This window comes from Pelophylax lessonae, assembly GCF_965119305.1.
Source record: "Pelophylax lessonae genome assembly, chromosome: 7".
Lineage (NCBI taxonomy): Eukaryota > Metazoa > Chordata > Amphibia > Anura > Ranidae > Pelophylax > Pelophylax lessonae.
In genome coordinates, this window is record NC_138774.1 from 292,485,117 (window position 1) to 292,511,409 (window position 26,293).

General features: G+C 44.8%; 1 protein-coding gene across 3 annotated transcripts in view; it reads right to left on the minus strand.

Annotated features, from left to right (window-relative positions):
• Positions 1–26,293, minus strand: part of STRBP (spermatid perinuclear RNA binding protein) — a 250,689-nt gene that overhangs the window by 181,050 nt on the left and 43,346 nt on the right. For all 3 annotated transcript variants that reach the window (XM_082263345.1, XM_082263344.1, XM_082263343.1), the window contains exon 2: positions 10,338–10,411. The gene's annotated coding sequence lies outside the window, so the exon portion shown is untranslated. The remainder of the gene's footprint in view (positions 1–10,337; positions 10,412–26,293) is intronic.

Consider the following 26,293-nt stretch of genomic DNA (forward strand, 5'->3'; position numbering starts at 1 on the left):
TCCTAGGTCTCCTCCTAGCACGTCCTCCTAGGTCTCCTCCTAGCACGTCCTCCTAGGTCTCCTCCTAGCACGTCCTCCTAGGTCTCCTCCTAGCACGTCCTCCTAGGTCTCCTCCTAGCACGTCCTCCTAGGTCTCCCCAGCGTGTTCTCCTAGGTCTCCCCAGCGTGTTCTCCTAGGTCTCCCCAGCGTGTTCTCCTAGGTCTCCCCAGCGTGTTCTCCTAGGTCTCCCCAGCGTGTTCTCCTAGGTCTCCCCAGCGTGTTCTCCTAGGTCTCCCCAGCGTGTTCTCCTAGGTCTCCCCAGGCATGTTCTCCTAGGTCTCCCCAGCATGTTCTCCTAGGTCTCCCCAGCATGTTCTCCTATGTCCTCCCAGCAGGTTCTCCTAGGTCTCCCCCAGCATGTTCTATGTCTCCCCCAGCATGTTCTCCTATGTCTCCCCCAGCATGTTCTCCTATGTCTCCCCAGCATGTTCTCCTATGTCTCCCCAGCATGTTCTCCTAGGTCTCCCCCAGCATGTTCTCCTATGTCCTCCCAGCAGGTTCTCCTAGGTCTCCCCCAGCATGTTCTATGTCTCCCCCAGCATGTTCTCCTATGTCTCCCCCAGCATGTTCTCCTATGTCTCCCCAGCATGTTCTCCTATGTATCCCCAGCATGTTCTCCTAGGTCTCCCCCAGCATGTTCTCCTAGGTCTCCCCCAGCATGTTCTCCTAGGTCTCCCCCAGCATGTTCTCCTATGTCTCCCCGGCATGTCCTCCTATGTCTCCCCCGGCATGTTCTCCTATGTCTCCCCCGGGATGTTCTCCTATGTCTCCCCCGGCATGTTCTCCTATGTCTCCCCAGCATGTTCTCCTATGTCTCCCCAGCATGTTCTCCTATGTATCCCCAGCATGTTCTCCTATGTCCTCCCAGCAGGTTCTCCTAGGTCTCCCCCAGCATGTTCTATGTCTCCCCCAGCATGTTCTCCTATGTCTCCCCCAGCATGTTCTCCTATGTCTCCCCCAGCATGTTCTCCTATGTCTCCCCAGCATGTTCTCCTATGTATCCCCAGCATGTTCTCCTAGGTCTCCCCCAGCATGTTCTCCTAGGTCTCCCCCAGCATGTTCTCCTATGTCTCCCCGGCATGTCCTCCTATGTCTCCCCCGGCATGTTCTCCTATGTCTCCCCCGGGATGTTCTCCTATGTCTCCCCCGGCATGTTCTCCTATGTCTCCCCAGCATGTTCTATGTCTTCATGCACACACAGGCTGTTATCAGCCGTTTTTGGCAGGGGCGTTTTGTGGCTGGAAAAGAAACGAAAACTAGTGGGTTTTGAGTGGCGTATTTCAGCTGTAAAAACGCTCTAACGCCGATAAACGCCAAAAAACACCAAAAAAAAACGCTGCTACCTGGCATTTGACGTTTTTTATTCCATTGCTTTTTTTTTTAAGCCTGGGTTATGTTTGGAGGTGTCATTGATGGAACATAGCCTGGGCTCACACCGGTGAATGCTGAACACCGCATTCCTGTGCACATCACATGTGATGTCTGTGCGATGCGATTTGAGCCATATATTTTGTATGGCTCAAATTGCATCACATTTGCACCACAGAGCCCTGTGACGTGAACGGCGGCTCCCACGCGCATGCGCGGGAGTGGTCATCGCGCCTCTGTCCAATCAGATGGCCGGAGGACGCAAACCAGCGAAGGCCGAACATGTCAAGCGTATCTCTGCTGAGCGGGAAGCGCTGCGGGGGCTTCGTTCTAAGGTATTTTATAATGAGCTAGTATGCGATGCATGCTACCTCATTATGCCTTTGTCTTTTTTTTTTTGGGTTTACAACCTCTTTAACCACTTCTGGACCGGAAGGCTTTACCCCCTTAATAACCAGGCCATTTTTTTCCATCCTTTTAGGCCAATATGTATTCTGCTACATATTCTTGGTTAAAAAAATAAATAAATAAATAAATCGCAATAAGCGTATTTTGATTGGTTTGCGCAAAAGTTATCGCGTCTACAAGCTAGGGGGAAGGTTTATGTCATTTTTACCTAAATAAAAATGATGTCCTTTTTTTCCCACAAAATAGAGCTTTCTTTCGGTGGTATTTGATCACCTCTGTGATTTTTATTTTTTGCGCTATAAACAAAAAAAAATATATATATATATATTTTTTTTTTTTCATACTCTGCTATATAACATTCCTAATCAAAAAAAAAATTAGAAATCAAAATTTTTAACATTTTAGGCCAATTTGTTTTCTGCTACATGTTTTTGGTAAAAAAAAAAATTGCAATAAGCGGATTTTGATTGGTTTGCGCAAAAGTGATCGCATCTACAAACTAGGGAAAAGATTTGTAATTTTTATTTATTATTACTAGTAATGGCGGCGATCTGCAATTTTTAGCGGGGACTGCGACATTGCGACGGACAGATCGGACCCCTAACATTTTTTACACTTTTGGGGGGACCAGTGACATTATTACAGTGACCTGTATTCCTATATAGAGGGATCACAGGTACACTGTGATCATTCCAGACAGAATCCGTTCCTGAAACAGTCTCCTTGTCCCTGCTCGTCTTCTCAAAACCCCGTAACGTCACTTCCAGTTTGGACGTCACTAAACAAGTCTAGTTGCCGTGCAGCCACATACTGACGCGTTTCATCATCACTTGTGAACTGATCATAGAGACCTGTGATCCTATATAGAAGGATCACAGGCGCTCTGTGATCATTCCAGAGAGAGTCTCCGTGTCCCTGCTCGTCTTCTCCAAACCCCATAACGTCACTTCCAGTTTGGACGTCACTAAACAAGTCTAGTTGCCATGCAGCCACGTACTGACGTGTTTCGTCATCACTTGTGAACTGATCATAGAGACCCGTGTTCCTATATAGAAGGATCACAGGCGCACTGTGATCATTCCAGGGAGAACAACGGTCGGCTGTGTTTACAACAGCTGCCTGTTCTCTCTCTCTCAGTGGGGAGCAATTGTGGGTGGCCGGAGGCAATTGCTGCATCCCCGCCGCACGCTCGCCCCCTAGCATAAGATGCGCAAGTTTGGTGCAGAAGGGGCTGCCTGCCGCAGTAAAACTACGGCGGGCGGTTTTTAAGCGGTTAAAACCTTCTGTGGCTGAAGTGGATATAAATCTCCTACGCTGGCCATACACTAATGAAAAATCGTTGGAAAATCTGATATTTGGTCCGTTCGTTCATTTTTCGTCCAGTTAACGGGCACAAATAGAAAAATCGGTTTTAACTTTTCCGAGTTGAAAAATCGAAGGAACAGTTGGGAAGATTCTGCCGAACGAATGATTAATTGAAAGGTTAATGTGGTTCTGGCCCGAACTGTTTGCACCGGGCATATGTGACAAACTGAACGAAAAACTGATTCATTTATGTCCATTGAACGATTTAGCGTCTGAAATTCGGTCATTACATAATGGCACGATCGTCTGCTCTCACGGCCGATTTTTCGTTTATCGAAAATTAGTTTGAATGATTTTTTTGGCTAGTGTATGGCCAGCTTTAGCAATGAAAAAACATCCTCCCGTTTCCGTTTTATGTATCCAGTCCACACTTTTTCCTCTTGTATAAAATGCCATACCAGGCATTCTTCATTCAAGCACACGCTGCCCGGCGTTTACCAGATATTCGAAGGCCGCCGAATGCCGCCGATTCCATTTAACAAATCCTTTGTCTTGGGACATCACTGACAAATTTCCAGTTAGGGAAGTTGCACTGAACGCTATTTGATAAAAGCAAACTCTACTAAATATTGCAAATCCGGGCTGGCCGACGCACTAAATCTATGCTTTTAGCGTATTAAATATTAAGCCTCGTGCACTTAGATGCCTTCGTTATAGAATCTCTTATTGCTGCATTAACAAATGACGTCTAAAACCGGATTTAAGTTAAAAAGTAAAAAAAAAGGAAACAACTTAAATTCTTCCGGCATGAGAAAGGCCGAGGATGGGGGGGGGGGCTGATTCCTCCAAACATTCAGAAGCGCTTCTCTCTCCGGAGGATCTTTCGGAATCTTTATGAAACAAATGGATGTAATGCAAGAAGAAACCGGACTGGAGGGAGAAAAACTCAGGACAGGATATTTATCTTACTTGTATCAATTAAAGCTTCCAAGTAACGGAAATCCGGTTCAAGTGTCCGGCATTTTCCAAACAGCGTGCCGGCCCATAAAGTGCATCACCATCCAGATTATAAACCGAGGAGCAGCCACTGATCCCCCCCTGAGGGTTCCAAAATCGGTCCTGGAAACCGAGCTAAAAACAGTTCTGTCTGGAAGGTGCCAGAAAACAAATACGGAAACAAAAGCCGGAGAAGTTTATTTTTATTTAACGTTCTACAAGCAGAACCTCGGATTGTTTTCTTCTGGGTTCTTCTTTTATTTTTTTCTTCATTGTATCAAATGATCTTAGCCACTTCTGGACCGGAAGATTTACCCCCTTAACCACTTCTGGACTGGAAGATTTACCCCCCTTAACCACTTCTGGACTAGAAGATTTACCCCCCTTAACCACTTCTGGACTAGAAGATTTACCCCCCCCCCTCTTAACCACTTCTGGACCGGAAGATTTACCCCCCTTAACCACTTCTGGACTGGAAGATTTACCTACTTCTGGACCAGAAGATTTACCCCCCCTTAACCACTTCTGGACCGGAAGATTTACCCCCTTAACCACTTCTGGATGAAAGATTTACCCCCCCTTAACCACTTCTGGACCAGAAGATTTACCCCCCCTTAACCACTTCTGGACCAGAAGATTTACCCCCCCTTAACCACTTCTGCACCAGAAGATTTACCCCCCCCTTAACCACTTCTGCACCGGAAGATTTACCCCCCTTAACCACTTCTGGACCGGAAGATTTACCCCCTTAACCACTTCTGGATGAAAGATTTACCCCCCCTTAACCACTTTTGGATGAAAGATTTACCCCCCCTTAACCACTTCTGGATGAAAGATTTACCCCCCCTTAACCACTTCTGGATGGAAGATTTACCCCCCCTTAACCACTTCTGGACCGGAAGATTTACCCCACTTAACCACTTCTGGACCAGAAGATTTACCCCCTTAACCACTTCTGGACTAGAAGATTTACCCCCTTAATGACCAGGCCAATTTTTGTGATTCGGCACTGCGTTATTTCAACGGACCATTGCGCGGTCGTGCGACGCTGTACCGAAATAAAATTTATGTCCTTTTTTCCCACAAATAGAGCTTTCTTTTGGGGGTATTTGATCACCTGTGCGATTTTTATTTTTTGTGCTATAAACAAAAAAAATAAATATTTTTCATATTCTGCTATATAAAACATTCCCCCCAAAAAAATTTAAAAATCTAAATTTTTCTTTAGGCCAATTTGTTTTCTGCTACATATTTTTGGTAAAAAAAAAAAAAAAAAAAAAAAATCGCAATAAGCGTACTTTGATTGGTTTGCATCTACACACTACTGGAAAGATTTATGTCATTTTTCTTATTTTTTACTAGTAATGGCGGTGATCTGCGATTTTTAGCGGGACTGCGACATTGCGGCGGACAGATCGGACCCCTGACTGACATTTGTGAAACTTTTGGGCGGGGACCAATGACATTACTACAGTAATCCGTGCTAAAAATATGCACTGTCCCTGTACTGACACTGGCAGGGAAGGGGTTAATCCAGGGGTGCTCAAAGGGTTAAAAAGTACGCCTAGGGAGTGTTTTCTAACTGTGAGGGGGATGGGCTTGTGGAATCATTACAGAGACCTGTGAACCTAAATAGCAGGAACACAGGAGCTCTGTACTGATTCCAGCGACAACAACGGTCTGCTGTGTTTAAAACAGCAGACTGCCGTTCCCTCTCCACAGGGAGCGATCGCGGCCGCTGGCCCCCGTGAATCAGCTTCCCCACTGGTGAATGGGGGATCGTTGCACAGGTACAGGGATTTGCGCAGCCAAGCCAGCTTGTCGCAGTATATATGTGGCGGGAGATCGGCAAGCGGTTAAAGATCTATCTTTTTTTTTTTTTATAATTGTTCTTTCTCTTATGGGACAAAATACATGTAGCTGCTGGGTGCTTTTCAAGTTTGGTGTGAGGTCCGACCTGACCCATTTCCCTCCTGTTACAGCTGATCTGACAACAGCTAAGAAGGAGAGGGACACTCCATAACGACAGCTCACATTCAAACACTCCCATAGACACACTCCTAAACCTTGTGGACAGCCTTCCCAGAAGAGTTGAAGCTGTTATAGCTGCAAAGGGTGGGCCAACTCAATATTGAACCCTACGGACTAAGACTGGGATGCCATTAAAGTTCATGTGTGTGTAAAGGCAGGCGTCCCAATACTTTTGGTAATATAGTGTATCTCAGCTATCCCCAAACAAGCAACGGCAAGAGGACTGCAGAGGCTGACACACCCCCCTACTCACTGCATTCTTCCTGCCACTGCTTGTCTGGTGAATGAGTTTGAGGTTGAGATAAAACTGTGGTTATGAAACATCCATCTCCATCCTAGCTGTTGTCATTGTTTCAGTAGGTCCAGACCTCATACCTAGACTTGGAAAGCACTTGGCAACATTGGATAAAATATTGCATGTACTTTGTAGGAGAAAGAAGAGCAAAACTGCACATGTGTTTCTATGGTGGCATGAGGTTGTGTTGACTGAGCTATCACACAGCTTTCAGTCAAAGCTTCTGACCACTCCACAGCAAAAATTCTTCAACAAAAGGGTATTTCTGCTGTTTCCAGAAGAACCAAAAAATTTCAAGGTTGAAGTCTGCTATCAGCTGAGGATCGTCAGAACCCTCTGTGAACCAGGAACATCCATCAATATTCATGAAAGTCTTATGATCAAAATTGATGGTCTCCTCACTGTTGAGAAGTACAGGTAGATTCCTGTTCCTTGTGCAATATTAGGAAGACTTCTGCTCAGTCCTAAATTCATTCTGCAGCAGGACGACCACCCCAAACACAAAGCTAAGAACAAAAAGCATCATCCAGAGCAGGGGGGTCTCCAAACTTTTTAAACAAAGAACCAGAATACTATCCTTCAGGCTTTGGAGGGGGTCGGACTATGGACAGTGGTAAAAGAAAATGTCCTGCCATCGGAAACACTGCCTCATCATTGGTGTCAGTGGGAGGAATAGTGTCCCATCATTGGTGTCAATGAGAGGAATAGTGTCCCATCATTGGTGTCAGTGGGAGGAATAGCGCCCCATCATTGGTGTCAGTGGGAGGAATAGTGCCCCATCATTGGTGTCAGTGGGAGGAATAGTGCCCCATCATTGGTATCAGTGGGGGGAATAGTGCCCCATCATTGGTATTAGTGGGAGGAATAGTGCCCCATCATTGGTGTCAGTGGGAGGAATAGTGCCCCATCATTGGTGTCAGTGGGAGGAATAGTGCCCCATCATTGGTATCAGTGGGAGGAATAGTGTCCCATCATTGGTATCAGTGGGAGGAATAGTGTCCCATCATTGGTGTCAGTGGGAGGAATAGTGCCCCATCATTGGTATCAGTGGGAGGAATAGTGCCCCATCATTGGCGTCAGTGGGAGGAATAGTGCCCCATCATTGGTATCAGTGGGAGGAATAGTGCCCCATCATTGGTGTCAGTGGGAGGAATAGTGCCCTATCATTGGTATCAGTGGGAGGAATAGTGTCCCATCATTGGTGTCAGTGGGAGGAATAGTGCCCCATCATTGGTGTCAGTGGGAGGAATAGTGCCCCATCATTGGTATCAGTGGGGGGAATAGTGCCCCATCATTGGTATCAGTGGGGGAGAATAGTGCCCCATCATTGGTATCAGTGGGGGAGAATAGTGCCCCATCATTGGTGTCAGTGGGAGGAATAGTGCCCCATCATTGGTGTCAGTGGGAGGAATAGTGCCCCATCATTGGTGTCAGTGGGAGGAATAGTGCCCCATCATTGGTATCAGTGGGAGGAATAGTGCCCCATCATTGGTGTCAGTGGGAGGAATAGTGCCCCATCATTGGTATCAGTGGGAGGAATAGTGCCCCATCATTGGTATCAGTGGGAGGAATAGTGCCCCATCATTGGTATCAGTGGGGGGGAATAGTGCCCCATCATTGGTGTCAGTGGGAGGAATAGTGCCCCATCATTGGTGTCAGTGGGAGGAATAGTGCCCCATCATTGGTGTCAGTGGGAGGAATAGTGCCCCATCATTGGTATCAGTGGGAGGAATAGTGCCCCATCATTGGTATCAGTGGGAGGAATAGTGCCCCATCATTGGTGTCAGTGGGATGGACAGTGACAAAGTATTGTGCAATACATGATATGGCTCCCATCAAGCCTTGATCTCAACATCATAAAAGCAGTGTGAGATTCCTTGGGGAGTCGGTAAGAAAGGATGATAAGAGAAGTCTACATTGGAACCATTCCAAGTTCTCCAGGATGCCAAGTACAACTTACCACCCAAGTACCCTCAGAAATTTAATGCACGTCTACCCAAGAGAATTGCTGCTTTGTTAAAGACATTAGATAATCACAACAAATGTTCATTTCATTGATGTCTCGTTCTGTTTACTGCACTTTCTAGGAAGTTTCATAAATTAAATAAAAAAAAAAAAAAAAAAAAAACACACATGCTATTATTTGTCAAAGCATTTCTAATTTATAGCATTTTTTTCACTAGTGCCTAAAAACGTGAAAAGTAATAAAATTCACACATCAAGCCATCCATTTACTCACAAATTAAAGCCTCGGGATGAATGCAATGAAAGGCTTTTTCAGGAGGAGTATTATTATACACTAACAGGAATATTGTGGGGGAGTGCGAATCGAGCGACGTGACAATGTGTAAAGCTGATAACGCGAGGGAAAAAAAAAATAAGGCGATGTGTGACTACGTAAGCTGAAAATGTAACAACTAAAAGTTCTTTATTTGTCTGGCATTACATTTCATGCCGAACCACCGAGAAAAATAAATACAGTAAAAAATAAATAGAGTAAATAAAAATAAAAATAGAATAAAAATAAATAGAGTAAATAAAAATAAATACAGTAAATAAAAATAAATAGACTAAATAAAAATAAATACAGTAAATAATAAATACAATAAAAAAACAGTAAAAAAATAAAAAATACAGTAAAATAAATAAATAAATAAAAAGGACATCTCTGAATGATCATATAGGGCAGTAATGGGGAACCTCGACACCCCCAGATGTTTGGGAATTACCTTTCCCATGATGCCCAACTACACTGCCGAGGGCATGAGCATCATGGGAAATGTAGTTCCAAAACATCTGGGATGCCAAGGTTCCCCATCACTGATATAGGCTACCCTAACCTTACCAGGAGGTATTTGGTGCCAATGTGACCTGGATAACCTTCAGGCAAAATAATTTAACCAATTCTGGACCGGAAGGATTTTCCCCCTTAATGACCAGGCCATTTTTTGCAATTCGGCACGGCGTTACTTTAAAGGACAATTGCGCGGTTGTGCAAAGCTGTACCCAAATAAAATTGATGTCCTTTTTGATCGCTGATGTGCACTAACAGGCATCGCTGATGTGCACTGGTGGGTACTAACAGGCATCGCTGATGTGCACTGGTGGGTACTAACAGGCATCGCTGATGTGCACTGATGGGCACTAACAGGCATCGCTGATGTGCACTGATGGGCACTAACAGGCATCGCTGATGGGCTCTAACAGGCAGCACTGATGGGCTCTAACAGGCAGCACTGATGGGCTCTAACAGGCAGCACTGATGGGCTCTAACAGGCAGCACTGATGGGCTCTAACAGGCAGCACTGATGGGCTCTAACAGGCAGCACTGATGGGCTCTAACAGGCAGCACTGATGGGCTCTAACAGGCAGCACTGATGGGCACTGGAAGGCTGCACTGATGGGCACTGAAAGGCAGCACTGATTAGCAGTGCAGATGTCCCCACTGAAGAAAGCCGCTTATCTTCACCACACATGCAGTCGGCATGAGGAGAGGAAGGCCGATAACTGACATTTCCTATTTACACTGAGATCGGACACAGCTGATTACATGGCAAAGAGCCTACATCATAGGCTCTTTTCCATGATCAGTAATGCAGTGTGTACGAGGGAAACACAGCAACCCCGTTCTCCGCGCTGCGCGCTCCCCTGGGGCGTGCACGTGCAGTCCGTTCTGGAGGACCTCATATGACGTCCAGTCAGAACGTTAAAGCCATTGCGCAGCCTTCAATCCGCTATAGGCCAGGCGGGAAGGTGTCAAGGACAGCTAATACAATCGGCATCATATAGTCTACACTGCATCACGGTCCATGTGAAAAGAATTGGACTTACGCGAATAAAAAAACAAAACACATATAGTGCAAAGTAGTAAACAAATACAGTAAAATGACTTACCAGGAAGATTGTTTAGGTCATAAAAATTGTAATTCATCCATGAAATTACTGCGTATTGGCCACATCAGATTTCACTATAAAACAGGAAAAGAAAAGCAACGTAAATACAGAGAAATATTCCAAATGAGATCATTTGTAGTCACAGTCTATACTCCAACGCATACGGTCCCGTATGAACTGTATTAATGCACACAGGTCTATTATATATACTAGGTTATCTATACATATTTCTGCTCATATGCCTCGAAGTCCAGAGTTTGGAATGGATCCTCTCTATTGGCCCTCTGTTTCTGTTGGCTGGTCCTCCTCAGAGTGGATGATGTTGGGGAACATTTTGCACCTTGTCACCTTGAGCACCCACATAATCCCAACTTTTATATGGCTACTGTGACAGCTGTACAGGAATAACCATTGATCACTTTCTGCTGCTATGCCATGGTCTCTGCCAGTAGCCTAAATACGACCAGTTCTAGCCAGATCCAAAGCATCTGCACTGCCCACACCATGGTGCAGAAAGAGGTACAGACCAGTAAGATGAGCAGGGCAACTGACTGGAGCCAAACCAATGGAGACTGGCAAGCTGGCCATTCTTACTAGAGAGGAACTGGAGACCCCCCCCCCCCCCCACTATCTGTTGCTATGTCGTGAACCTTTCCAGTTGGATAAACAAGACCAGTTTCAGCCAGATCCCTACCTTCTCCACTGCCCACATCATGGTGCAGAAAGCGGTACAGACCAGTAGCTTGAGCAGAGCAACTGACTGGAGCCAACCCATTGGAGACTGGTCAGCTGGCAATTCCTACTAGAGAGGAGCTGGCCATTCTTACTAGAGAGGAGCTGGAGACCCTCCTACTCTCTGTTGCAATGCCGTGCTCCTTTCCATTTGGATAATTAAGACCAGTTCCAGCCAGATTCCCACCTTCTCCACTGCCCACACCATGGTGCAGAAAGAGGTAAGGACCAGTAGCTTGAGTAGGGCAACTGACTGGAGCCAACCCATTGTAGACTGGTAAGCTGGCCATTCCTAATAGAGAGAAGCTGAAGACTCTCCGCTCTCTGTTGCTAGACCGTGATCTTTTCCAGTTGGATAAATAAAACCAGTTCCAGCCGGATCCCAAGCATCTGCACTGCCCACACCATGGTGCAGAAAGCGGTACAGACCAGTAGCTTGAGCAGAGCAACTGACTGGAGCCAACCCATTGGAGACTGGTCAGCTGGCCAATCCTACTAGAGAGGGGCTGGAGACCCCCCCTGCTCTCTGTTGCTATGTCGTGATCTTTTCAAGTTGGATAAATAAAACCAGTTCCAGCCAGATCCCAAGCCTCTGCACTGCCCACACCATGGTCCAGAAAGAGGTACATACCAGCCAACCCAATGGAGACTGGCAAGCTGGCCATTCCTACTAGAGAGGAACTGGAGACCTCCCTACTCTCTATTGCTATGTCATGAACCTTTCCAGTTGGATAATTAAGACCAGTTCCAGCCAGAACCCCACCTTCTCCACTGCCAACACCATGGTGCAGAAAGAGGTAAGGACCAGTAGCTTGAGCAGAGCAACTGACTGGAGCCAACCCATTGGAAACTGGTCAGCCGGCCATTCTTACTAGAGAGGAGCTGGCCATTCTTACTACAGAGGAACTGGAGACCCCCCTACTCTCTGTTGCTATGTCGTGAACCTTTCCAGTTGGATAATTAAGACCAGTTCCAGCCAGATACCTACCTTCTCCACTGCCCACAACGTGGTGCAGAAAGCGGTACAGACCAGTAGCTTGAGCAGAGCAACTGACTGGAGCCAACCCATTGGAGACTGGTCAGCTGGCCATTCCTACTAGAGAGGAGCTGGAGACCACCCCTGCTCTCTGTTGCTATGTCGTGATCTTTTCCAGTTGGATAAATAAAACCCGTTCCAGTCAGATCCCAAGCCTCTGCACTGCCCACACCATGGTCCAGAAAGAGGTACACACCAGCCAACCCATTGGGGACTGGCAGGCTTGCCATTCCCACTGGAGGAGCTGAAGAGCCCCCCACTCTCTGTTGCTATGCAGTGATCCTTTCCAGTTGTCCTAAGAAGAGTTCCAGCCAAATCCAATGCCTTTGAAATGCACAGAAAGAGGTACAGACGAGTAGCTTGAGTAGGACAATCTGATTGGAGGCAACCCAGCCACTCTTGCTAGAGGGGAGCTGGAGACCACCACTCTCTGTTGCTATGCCATGCCCCTCTCTAGTTGCCTAAATAAAACCAGTTTCAGTCAGGTCCCAAGCCTCTGCATTGCCCACACCATGGTGCAGAAAGAGGTAAAGACCAGTAGCTTGAGTAGGACAAACCGACTGGAGCCAACCCCTTGGAGACTGACAAGCTGGCTAATCCTACTAGAGAGGAGCTGGAGACCCCCCAGCTCCCCCCCGCCCACCCCCACTCTGTTGCTAAACCATGATATTTTCCAGTTGCCTAAATATGGCTTCTTACAGCCAGATCCCAAGCCTCTGCACTCCTAACACCATGGTGTAGAAAGAGGTAATGACCAGTAGGTTCAGCTGGATAAACTGATTGGAGACAACCCCCTGCAGACTGGTTAGCAGTCTTCTGCTGAAGAGAAGCCGGAGATCCCAGGTTTAGGAGGTTCTTGTGTGAACAGGTGGAGGGTAATGCCTGTCAACAGCAACGCCATAACCATTACTATATATCCGCCATCCAAATGTTTTTACAAAGTAGAGAAGGCATGCCTCCAAACACCCTCTTTGGTTTGGAGCAGGGACATGTGCAGTTCGAACATTATGGCAAATGAATGATAAAGTGACCAAAATAAAAAAGGTTCAAAAAATGTCGGCTACACAATAAAAGCAAAAAGGTGAACACGGTGTACCCTTTCCACTCTCCTGCCGATCTCAACCATCCTGAGTCAGCAGTGGGGAGTGATGCCTTGCAGTGTTACAATTCTGCCTAATGCCTATATACCACAGAAGAGTTCCCATGTGGTGACTGACAAACTCACTCAGGACAGGGGCTTTTGGAGGGGACTGCAGGCTAGCCTTTTGCCTACTGACTATGGGCCCTAGCTTGTGAGGGAACACTGCTCTTTGTGGGGTGTATGCTGGGGGCACCATTGGAGTAATGTTACTTTGGATTCAAGTCCACATCTCCCCAAGACACAGACTCTGGGACTCTAGGCCTAGGATCCATGTTAAAGGCCTAGCTGCCTATTTCAGCTAGCTGCCTCCGTACAGTCAGGTTCATGGCAGATGCTAATGTCATCAGCTCAACCACCCGTCTTCCACACGTTGTTGATTGTGCTGATTAACTCGCCTATTGTCTACTGATGGGATGTGTTTACACTTATAATAATGTGTATTGTACTTCAGGAGCTTGATGGCGGCAAGTCTGCTAGTTAATTAGCTCAAGTTAATTAAATCACTGTCATCTATTAGTTGCTAGTGGGAAAATAGAATACTGTTTGTGTTGGTTGTTCCTGAGATATGTTAACTATATTTCTGTACACAATTTCATCTGCATATGATAATGTAATCAGGCACCTGACCTGGTGGGGTATATATTCGGTGCGAGTTTGTTCAATAAATGTTCCAGATCTTTGTATGGGGGCTGTTGGAATATCTGATATCGATGCTAAAGACTGAACGAAGCGGAATTCTGACAGAAGCACATTATGGGGTCGTGGTTCCGTTACAGTGACCGATCCCAACATCACATGTGATTTTTGTGCCCTTTCAGTGCATGCCATTGGTCCTGTGTGGAAAAGACAGCCCCTTCAAGAGAATATCCACCAAAATCCAAGACTTTCATGTCCCTGCTGCGCTCAGTGGTTCCACCCGCCAGCCCCCAAATAACTACTGTCCTGGAAACCATCAAAGACAACAATAGTAGAAAAAACCTGACAAAAAAAAAAAACTACAAAGAGTCCATCGATGACTCATGGCAGATGCTAATGTCATCAGCTCAACCACCTGTCTTCCACACGTTGTTAATTGTGCCGATTAACTCGCCTATTGTCTACTGTGGGGCTGTGTTTACACTTATAATAATGTGTATTGTACTTCAGGAGCTTGATGACGGCAAGTCTGCTAGTTAATTAGCTCAAGTCAATTAAATCACGGCCATCTATTAGCTGCTAGCGGGAAAGTAGAATACTGTTTGTGTTGGTTGTTCCTTAGGCTGGCCATACACCATACAATTTTCTTATTCAATTTCCTTTAGATTTACCTTCAACTATGTAGTGCAAGGGCTTGTCTGATTGCATACAAATTGAAAGTGTTCAGGTTTGAACTTATATTATATGGTTTTGGTAAATCTAAAGGAAAGTTGAACAAGAAAATTGTATAGTGTATGGCCAGCCTTAGATATGTTAATTATATTTCTGTACACAATTTCATCTGCATATGATAATGTAATCAGGCACCTGACCTGGTGGGGTATATATACGGTGTGAGTTTGTTCAATAAATGTTCCAGATCTTATACAAGCTATTCTCGGCTAGTTTTCTATGGGGGCGGCTGGCATATCTGATATCTATGTTCAAGACTGAAGGAAGCCGTATTCTGACAGAAGCACATTATGGGGTCGTGGTTCCGTTACAGTGACCGATCCCAACATCACATGTGATTTTTGTGCCCTTTCAGTGCGTGCCATTGGTCCTGTGTGGAAAAGACAGCCCCTTCAAGAGAATATCCACCAAAATCCAAGACTTTCATGTCCCTGCTGCGCTCAGTGGTTCCACCCGCCAGCCCCCAAATAACTACTGTCCTGGAAACTATCAAAGACAACAATAGTAGAAAAAACCTGACAAAAAAAAAAAAAAACTACAAAGAGTCCATCGATGACTCATGGCAGATGCTAATGTCATCAGCTCAACCACCTGTCTTCCACACGTTGTTAATTGTGCCGATTAACTCGCCTATTGTCTACTGTGGGGCTGTGTTTACACTTATAATAATGTGTATTGTACTTCAGGAGCTTGATGACGGCAAGTCTGCTAGTTAATTAGCTCAAGTCAATTAAATCACGGCCATCTATTAGTTGCTAGCGGGAAAGTAGAATACTGTTTGTGTTGGTTGTTCCTTAGATATGTTAATTATATTTCTGTACACAATTTCATCTGCATATGATAATGTAATCAGGCACCTGACCTGGTGGGGTATATATACCGTGTGAGTTTGTTCAATAAATGTTCCAGATCTTATACAAGCTATTCTCGGCTAGTTTTCTATGGGGGCGGCTGGCATATCTGATATCTATGTTCAAGACTGAAGGAAGCCGTATTCTGACAGAAGCACATTATGGGGTCGCGGTTCCGTTACAGTGACCGATCCCGTCATCACGTGTGATTTGTGTGACCTTTCAGTGCATGCCATTGGTCCTGTGTGGAAAAGACAGGGCCTTCAAGAGAATTTACACCAAAATCCAAGACTTTCATGTCCCTGCTGCGCTCAGTGGTTCCATCCGCCAGCCCCCTAAGTAACTACTGTCCTGGAATCTACCAAAAGCAACAATAGTAGAAAAAACCTGACAAAAAAAACTACAAAGAGTCCATCAATGACTGATTTTGTTCTTTGGGGCACCACAAAGTAGAAAGAAAAGCTCTCATTTCGCACGTAGCAACCGGATATTCTTCTGCATGCAAAACAATAACAGCAGAAGAACCATCGCCACAGGCAAGGCAAATACTTTTCTTTTCTCTGTGTGTCACGGAGAGGCTTCAATACGTAACTAACACAGCTACACCACAACAGCATAGTCAACACAAAACAATCTACAGCATATCAGAAGAAGGCCGTAGACTTTGTATGGCGAGAAGAACATAAAGTTCCAATATTGATTTACATTAGTTTGTACACAGATCTGGTTCTCAAAAGCAGCCAATCGTCCCCAACCGAGCTGAACACAACGAGGGCTTTGCAGTTGGGATTTAATAAAAGGGAGATTTCCTGTATCGGGGGGGGGGGGGGGGGGAGACATGCGTCCTCTCAAACAGGGCTTGACAAATTTGCTTGGAATCTAGGAGCCAGCTAAAAAAGTTAGGAGCCAACAAATCTTACGGGTAGAACATGTAACATGTTACCGAAGGCGAACTTCTCCTTTAACCGCTTGCCGACCGCCCTCACAGATTTATTGTGGCAGGCTGGCTCGGCTGCGCTAACCGACATATGGGTACGACGGCTCGCCAGAGCGGTCCTGCTGCCTGGCACCCGCGATCGCTCCCCGCTGAGAGAGAAGAATGGTCTGCTGTTGTCGGTTGCGCGCCGGCGCTCTCCCGCCCCCCACCCTGAAGCGGGGACTCCGATGCACGGGGCCGGCAGCTGTGATTGCCGCTGGCCACCCAGCAATCGTTCCCCGCTGAGAGAGGAGGACGGTCGGCTGTTGTAAACACAGCTGACCGTTCTTCTCTCTGGAATGATCACAGAGCTCCTGTGATCCTTCTATATAGGATCACATGTCTCCATGATCATTTCACAAGCCACGCCCCCCCCCCACAGTTAGAAAAACACCCCCCTAGGTTCACACTTAACCATTTGATCACCACTAGGTTCCCTGCCAGTGTCATTAGTACAGTGTCAGTGCATATTTTTAGCACCGATTACTGCAGTAATGTCACTGGTCCCCCCAAACGTGTCAAAAATGTCAGTTAGGGGTCCGATCTGTCCGCCACAATCCCGTTAAAAATCGCTGATCGCCGCCATTACTAGTAAAAAATAAATAAATAAAAAGGACATAAATCTTTCCCCTAGTTTGTAGACAAGATAACTTTGCAAACCAATCAAAGTACACTTATTGGGATTTTCTTAACCAAAAATATGTAGCAGAAAGAAAATTGGATTCAAAGGATGAAAACATTTTATTTTTAATTTTTTTTTTTTTGGGAATGTTATATAGCAAAATGTGAAAAATATTGTTTTTTTCAGAATTGTCGCTCTTTTTTTTTTTTATAGCGCAAAAAATAAAAAAAATCGCACAGGTGATCAAATAAAAGAAATCTCTATTTGTGGGAAAAAAGGACATCAATTTTATTTGGGTACAGCGTCGCACGACTGCGCAATTGTCTGTTAAAGTAACGCAGTGCCGAATCGCAAAATAGGGCCTTGTCAGAAAGGGGGCAAATCCTTCCGGTCCAGAAGTGGTTAAAACTGCGTTCCACCCAAAAGTGGAACTTCCGCTTTAAGTGCTCCTGACCCCCCTGACATTCCACATCTGGCATGTCATTTTTTTTTTGGGGGGGGGGGAGCAGGTACCTAAATATGACAGGTATCCTTTGGGGGGGGGGGGGGGAGGAGAGGCAGGTACCTAGATTTAACAGGTATCCTTTTGGGGGGGGGGGGGTGAACGGGTACCTAGATTTGACAGGTGACAGGTATCCTTTTGGGGGGGGGGGGGTGGAGCGGGTACCTAGATCTGACAGGTATCCTTTTGGGGGGGGGGTGGAGCGGGTACCTAGATCTGACAGGTATCCTTTTGGGGGGGGGTGGAGCGGGTAACTAGATCTGACAGGTATCCTTTTGGGGGGAGCGGGTACCTAGATTTGACAGGTATCCTTTTGGGGGGGGGGTACCTAGATTTGACAGGTATCCTTTTGGGGGGGGGGGGTACCTAGATTTGACAGGTATCCTTTTGGGGGGGGTACCTAGATTTGACAGGTATCCTTTTGGGGGGGTACCTAGATTTGACAGGTATCCTTTTGGGGGGGCGGGGTACCTAGATTTGACAGGTATCCTTTTGGGGGGGGGGGTACCTAGATTTGACAGGTATCCTTTGGGGGGGGGGGGGTACCTAGATTTGACAGGTATCCTTTTGGGGGGGGTACCTAGATTTGACAGGTATCCTTTTGGGGGGGAGTGGGTACCTAGATTTGACAGGTATCCTTTTGGGGGGGGGGTGGAGCGGGTAACTAGATCTGACCGGTATCCTTTTGGGGGGAGCGGGTACCTAGATTTGACAGGTATCCTTTTGGGGGGGGGGGGTACCTAGATTTGACAGGTATCCTTTTGGGGGGGGGGGGGGGTACCTAGATTTGACAGGTATCCTTTTGGGGGGGGTACCTAGATTTGACAGGTATCCTTTTGGGGGGTACCTAGATTTGACAGGTATCCTTTTGGGGGGTACCTAGATTTGACAGGTATCCTTTTGGGGGGGTACCTAGATTTGACAGGTATCCTTTTGGGGGGGTACATAGATTTGACAGGTATCCTTTTGGGGGGGTACATAGATTTGACAGGTATCCTTTTGGGGGGTACCTAGATTTGACAGGTATCCTTTTGGGGGGGTACCTAGATTTGACAGGTATCCTTTTGGGGGGGTACATAGATTTGACAGGTATCCTTTTGGGGGGGCGGGGTACCTAGATTTGACAGGTATCCTTTTGGGGGGGGGGGGGGGGGAGTGGGTGCCTAGATCTGACAGGTATCTGCTCCCACTTCTGCTCGGGCTGCCTAGAAGTTCTCCTCTCCCCCTCCCTTCTGCAATCTTCTGGGAAATGTCACAGGTCAGAAGATTGCCCGGCCACTAAGGAAGCGCAGCGTGACCCGCACATGTGCAGCGCGCACCCGGGCAGTGAAGCCAGAAGTGGTCACAGCCCGGCTGCCGGGGAGAAGATTCTTATTATCAGTGGGCAAGTGTATATTAAAGAAAATGGTGTGTGTTAAATACCCCTTACCAAATATAAATAAGGGTAGGTGTATATAAACCAATAAATAATTCCAGCTGAAGTTGCCTCTTACCAGACGACTATAATGGATGTGCCAAAGTGAAAAAAACAATGATGAAAGATAGGTGTAGAACCATCACCAGCTAGATGAGCCTCTTACCATGTGAACGAAATCAAAATGTGTAAAATCAGATTCCAATAAGACACCAAGATTCAGTACCGAAAAGGAACCAGTAGGGGTCACCTCTTACCAGATCTTTAGATCAACCACGCTTGTATGATATTAATTGGTTGGGGGTCCGGCAACAGACTCGAGCATCTGATCCTCAGATGTTCCCAATGTTCACCATTCAAAAAGAGAGAGAGAGGCTCCCATAGCGTAAAACAGTAAAATTTATTCCAAAAATAAAAGCAAGAACACTCACAGAAACCAGGATGGAATGAGCAATTGTATACAGCCGCCGGCCGAACGGCTTCGCTCGCCCGCACTCTCTGGTCGCGATCGGATGACGTCAGTACGCCGTGCCCTGACGACGTTTCGTCACAGATGACGTTTTCAAAGGTGCGGACGGCGTACTGACGCCATCTATTTATGCGGGGAGGTAAACAGAGACCGGAAGCGAACGAGCACCGCTCCGCCATCTTGGATGGGGGAAACCAAGAACGGGACGGAAACTCATTCAATATCCAGAGATTGATACCTAAAAAACTATGTATGAAAACAGCATTGAAAGTTTCACATAACCCGCAAATTAATTATACTAAACACATGCTAGTTAACATAATCAAATGTCGAATGGTATACATAAATAACCACATAAATGGATCGAGTATGCCGCCATCTAGAGGTTATGAATAAGTATTGCCAAGCTAAACATCATAGTCACAATATAGCCACAATATCACAATATAGTCACAATAGGACAAGCACTCTTTTTAACCCTCACAATATTATAAAATTATGGAGGGAAAAATTATTGACATTGGTGAGATTTCATCTTATGTCCATTTTTAAGTACAGTAAAACTCAAACATCTGTTGGTTGAAAAACTTAATCTATATGACTATCAATTGGATAAACCAGAACTGTGTAGGGCAATTAAGATACCTCAGATATTAACACTTGCATGCTAATTACATAAATTTGATACTGTTCTCTGACTGTAACAATAAAAAATATTAAAAATATTATAAATAAGAAGGGGAAAAACTAATTAGTTAAAAAAAGGAAAAAGAGAACCCTAATGGAATTGGATTGACTAAGCATTATTTATAAACGCGTTTACCTCAATATCGACATTGAGTCCAAACGGTACATAAGTTTTGACCCGGTGAATCCAGGTCATCTCTAGCTTTGAGATTCCTCTAACTAGAGGTTCACCTCTCCAGTGGGGTACAAATTTATCTATCCCAAGAAATAAGGTATTTCTGGGATTTTTATTGTGGACAAGGGCATAATGTTTGGACACTGAATGCTTAGGAAAACCTTTGAGTATATTTGATATATGTTCATTCAGTCTTACTTGTAGCGGTCTTTTGGTACGTCCTATGTATTGAAGCCCGCATGGGCACTGGAGTAGATAAACAATGCCAGTGCTCATGCAGGAGATAAATGGCTTAATGGCATGAACTCTGCCTGTACTGGTAGATTTGAATTCTTTAACTGTTCTACATTTGTTGGAACTGAAAGAACAGACTCGGCATCTGTTGCATTTGTAGAATCCAGTTAGCTGACTTAAAAAGGTGGGTTTGGGAGCAGGTGGTTCTAAAATATTAGGTGCCACTTTGTCCCTCAAAGTGGGAGCCCCTTTGAATACCACACGTGGTTTGTCAGGCAGGGTACTGCCCAAAATTGGGTCATTGCCAAGAATATGCCAATGACGACCAACTATATTTTTAACACTCATATGTTGGGTTGAGAAAGGGGTAACAAAAGGTAAATCAAATGAGGGGTCTTTGTTATCTACTCTGGACACATTGTTCAATAGTTGCGTTCTATTCAATCTGCTAACCTCCAAAAGGGTTGCATCAAGAAACGTTTTACTATATCCCTTGTCCAGGAACCTTTTAGTGAGAACAAGAGCCTGAGATTGAAACTCCTGAAATTCACTACAATTACGCCTAATACGTAGGTATTGGCCTTTGGGTATAGCCCTCAGCCATGGTGCGTAATGACAGCTATCGACAGGAATATATGAATTCCTGTCGGTTGTTTTAAAATATGTACATGTCGAGAATTGACCATCCTTGATGCTGATGGTGAGGTCAAGGAAATTGACAGAAGACTGGCTACATTCATAATTTAACTGAATACCCCGATCATTAGAGTTTAAGTGTTCCAAAAAAGCTATTAAGTCACTGTGGTGGCCATCCCAGAGGAGGAGCACATCATCTATATACCTAGCCCAAAGCAGTATCTGCGGCCTGCGATGGGAATAGATGACGTGCTCCTCCCACTGGGCCATAAATAAGTTGGCAAGTGACGGGGCATATTTAGCGCCCATGGCCACCCCAGTGACCTGTTGGTAAAATTGCCCATTGTACCAAAAGTAATTATGGTGAGTGGCGAACTCCAGTAGTTCCATAATAAAGGATATCTGAATTGTTGGTAAGTCAGAATCCCTATTAAGGTACATGTTGACTGCATTTAACCCCACATTATGTGGAATAATTGTATAAAGAGAGGAGACATCGGCAGTGACCATCCAAAGATGGTCACTGGGAGTCAAACCCATTAGGAGGCTAATGACGTGTCTCGTATCTTTAATATATGAAGGTGTGGTTTGCACCAATGGCTGCAAATAAGAGTCAATGTACTTCCCCACCCGGGACGTCACAGAGTCGATGCCACTGACAATGGGACGACCCGGGGGGGAAGTCAGACTCTTATGCAATTTAGGTAAGTAATAGATAACCGGAGTGCGAGGGCACTTAGGGATCAAGAATGCTTTTTCTTTTTTGTTTATTATATTTTGATTATATCCTCTCTCCACAATGCCCTCCAAAGTCTTTTTATAAGAAATCTTAGGGTCCTTGGAGAGTGGAACATAAGTTTGATTGTCACCCAAGATACGTTGCATCTCTCGGTTATAATCACTGCGATCAAGTACAACGATCCCACCCCCCTTGTCTGCTGGTCTGATGACCAAATCCTTATTTTCACACAAGGAATCTAATCCTGTTTGTAGGCCAGCAGACAAGGAGGTATTGTGCAGTTTGATCTTGTCAAGATCTCTTAGTACAACATCCCTAAAAACTTTTAATGCTGGAGCTAGGGATCCCGGAGGATTAAATAGTGAAGCATTTGAGAGCCCGGAGTGTTGAATTTCTGAGCTAGTCAAACGATTCTCTTTAATAGGGTTGCTTAATATATATCTTTTAATATTAAGCTTCCTCACAAACTTGTGGACATCCATGTAAGTGTGAAATTTGTCCAGGCGTTTCGGAGGAGCATATTTCAAACCCTTATCTAGTAAAAGTTTTTCAGATTCTGTTAAAACTACCTTACTGAGGTTAAAGACCCCTGCCCCAGCTAAGTTTTTACTTTTTTTAGATTGGATGCGCCTGCCTCCTCTACTTCCTCTTGAGGTTCGGCGGGGCGCTTGGTTCCTTGTGTGGCCCTGGGAAAACCCCAACCTGGATAGCTTTGGCCAGTGGAACTGTGGGGGGTTATGTTATCTGAAACAATCTCCCTAGGGGGCTGAGGTGCACCCTGATTGGGGAGGGGTTGGTTATCATTGGGACCCTCATTGTCTTTTAAAGGGTAAAATCTATTTTGCAATGGGACATTATACTGATAACTGTCCTGTCTAATATCGGATCTGTTTTGCCAGTTAGACTCTCTAATTGGACCCCTACCTCGACCTGCAGGTGGATCATACCAATGCACATCTGATCTGGAAGGGCTATGGTCATACCCGCCATAAGGAGGACGTTGATAACCATAATCCGAACCATGATCCCTATAATGATGAGGAGGTTCTGGGTAGTTATAAGGCCCCCTTCTCCACTGAGGAGTATTGGGGTAACCGGATGGATGGATATAATCTCCTTGATGGTAATTTGGAGTATTACCTTGATTTCGCCCACCATGTTGCCAGTTGGTATTATGACCTTGATTGTTAAACACATTGGTAGGCTTAGGTTGATTATGAGGTTGTTTACCCTTTTTGGGGTTCGGTCCCCTGTGGGGTGATTTGTAAGAAGGGCGTCTAGTATTCTGATGGGGACCCTTCTTTTGTGATTTTTTTGTGTTATTTGCTGTTTGTAAGGGGATAGGTATGGCTCTATTGGTTTGAGCCGTAGAAATCTCCATAACCTCTTCATCAGGATTTAATTCCGCCATCAGCCGTTTTTGCCATTCAAAAACGCTACTCGAGTGATAATCCTGGAGATCCCTATTGAACTTCTTGCGTTTTTTAATTTTCTGATCCCTTTCTTCTTTTTCAAGATTTTTCAAGAGATCAGCTGAGGAAGATTTGTACTCCTCACCTTCCTTATAGGGTGCTAATTTCTCTTTGACTAGTTTGATTTCGTCATCGAGTCTGGAAAGTTTGGCACTCTTTCTACCTGATAGAAAACGCAAGAAGTTCACCCCTGCCTCATTGAAGTATTTATACCAATCCTCCAACTCGACCTCTCCAAGTTGGGGACTTACTTCCCACCTGAGGCTCCTGGGAACCATAGTCTTCTTGATATATGTATCCAAGAAGGCTATGTCCCATTGAGTATGAATTTCTGTTACAAGTAAATTCTTAAGCCTCATGAAGAGCCCACTCACATCTGTTTCTAGATGGCGTCAGTACGCCGTCCGCACCTTTGAAAACGTCATCTGTGACGAAACGTCGTCAGGGCACGGCGTACTGACGTCATCCGATCGCGACCAGAGAGTGCGGGCGAGCGAAGCCGTTCGGCCGGCGGCTGTATACAATTGCTCATTCCATCCTGGTTTCTGTGAGTGTTCTTGCTTTTATTTTTGGAATAAATTTTACTGTTTTACGCTATGGGAGCCTCTCTCTCTCTTTTTGAATGGTGAACATTGGGAACATCTGAGGATCAGTTGCTCGAGTCTGTTGCCGGACCCCCAACCAATTAATATCATACAAGCGTGGTTGATCTAAAGATCTGGTAAGAGGTGACCCCTACTGGTTCCTTTTCGGTACTGAATCTTGGTGTCTTATTGGAATCTGATTTTACACATTTTGATTTCGTTCACATGGTAAGAGGCTCATCTAGCTGGTGATGGTTCTACACCTATCTTTCATCATTGTTTTTTTCACTTTGGCACATCCATTATAGTCGTCTGGTAAGAGGCAACTTCAGCTGGAATTATTTATTGGTTTATATACACCTACCCTTATTTATATTTGGTAAGGGGTATTTAACACACACCATTTTCTTTAATATACACTTGCCCACTGATAATAAGAATCTTTGGTGGTGGTCTAATTTTTACACACGTTATTCTCAAGTCACATTGGTGATATTTACCTATTTGTTGGGTTTTACGCTATTGCGTATTTTACATTTTTTTCATGATCCAATGACCATTGAGTTTACCGCTCACGTGGGCCTGGATCTTCTATCAAGGTGACAAGATTCATTGAGCATCTGCTTTTCTCTTACCTGAATCTGGTAAGCCTATACCCTTAAGGGAGTCTGGTCCAGGATTACATCTAGGATTTTGTCATCATCATTTACTATTGGGACTTTATGGACTTTACATCTCCATTTATCACACTTAGCGCAACTTAATTTACAAATATTCTACAGGGTGTGGTCACACTTGAAGTTGCTGCTGTTCAATATTATTTTCTTTAAGCGCGGTTAATCCCCCTCTATATACTTACATTCCTTGTAATAGGAATAAAAGTGATCAAAAATAAAAACAAAATTTAACAGGACAGTGTAAAAAAAAAAAAAAAAAAAAGGAAAGGAAAATAAAAATAAAAAAAGGAAAAATTTTTTAAAGCACCCCATCCCTCAGAGCTCGCGCACAGAAGCAAACATATACGCAAGTCGCACCCACATATGTAAACGGTGTTCAAACCACATGTGAAGTATTGCTGCAATATTTGTAGCACGCACCTATTCGATTTCTTCAAAAAAACGTGGTAATAAATTGCATTTGTGTACCCTAAAATCAATTTGCTTATTTTTTACTGTCCTAAACTGCCGCCCAATATCACGTGACATAAAAAAAGAAAAAAATTTAAACTACCGCCATTTTATTCCCCAGGGTGTCTGCTTTCACAAAATACATCATTTTTGCAGGATTTATGTAATCTTCAGGCCTAAAATTATTTTTTTTAAACGTGTGCAAAAAAAATGCAAACGCGGCTCTGGCAGTGAAAGGGTTACGTAAGTTACAGTTGAGTTTCGCCTTTAGCAGGTTGCGTCACTTTCCTCCGTAGTCTTCCTGTATGGTTGTGTAATATCCGGGGAAATAATACATCTATATAGATTGTAATCAGAGATCAATAAGAAATCCATGGACACTTTAGTTGTAATACATACCGGACATCGATATCATGCTGACTCCACCCATCACTCCAGCAAGATTTCTGTGGAAGCGATGAGCATTGGAGAAGACGTTTCTCTTTAACGCCGCGCCTGCTAGGCTACCAAAGCAGCGTCCAAAGTGCAGCAGGGAAGGAACGGCAATAAAACTGAGTGCTTCCCGCTTCAGATTAAGGAGCAGCCGGCCTCGAGGACGTTAATAGCCGCCCGCATTAACAGATTGTGACAAAAGTAAATTCCTTTAAATGCATTAAATCTATTTATAGCGGGAAGGCCCTTAACACTCGCTTTCATCCTTTATACTCGCTTATTGTGAGTTCAGGAGAATGGAGAGCCACCAGATAAGAACGTCTCACCAATCAATTAGAAGGCACGTGAGCGCTCTTCATACGCTTCTTCCTCCACAGCGAGGAGAGGATTTACAAATATCCCAACCTGTATTATATCAGGAACCAAATTTAGGGCCCCGACTATTATAACGGGTCACCAGTGACATTACTTTTTAGTTTCTATGGCAAGGATGAATTTTTTTAGCTTTATCGTTTTAAGAGGATTTCACTTAAATTATTAATAACATCACAAAACACCACCACCAATAATGATAGTAATACCAACAACGACACCACCACCAATAATGATAGTAATACCAACAACGCCACCACCACCAATAATGATAGTAATACCAACAACGCCACCACCACCAATAATGATAGTAATACCAACAACGCCACCACCACCAATAATGATAGTAATACCAACAACGCCACCACCACCAATAATGATAGTAAT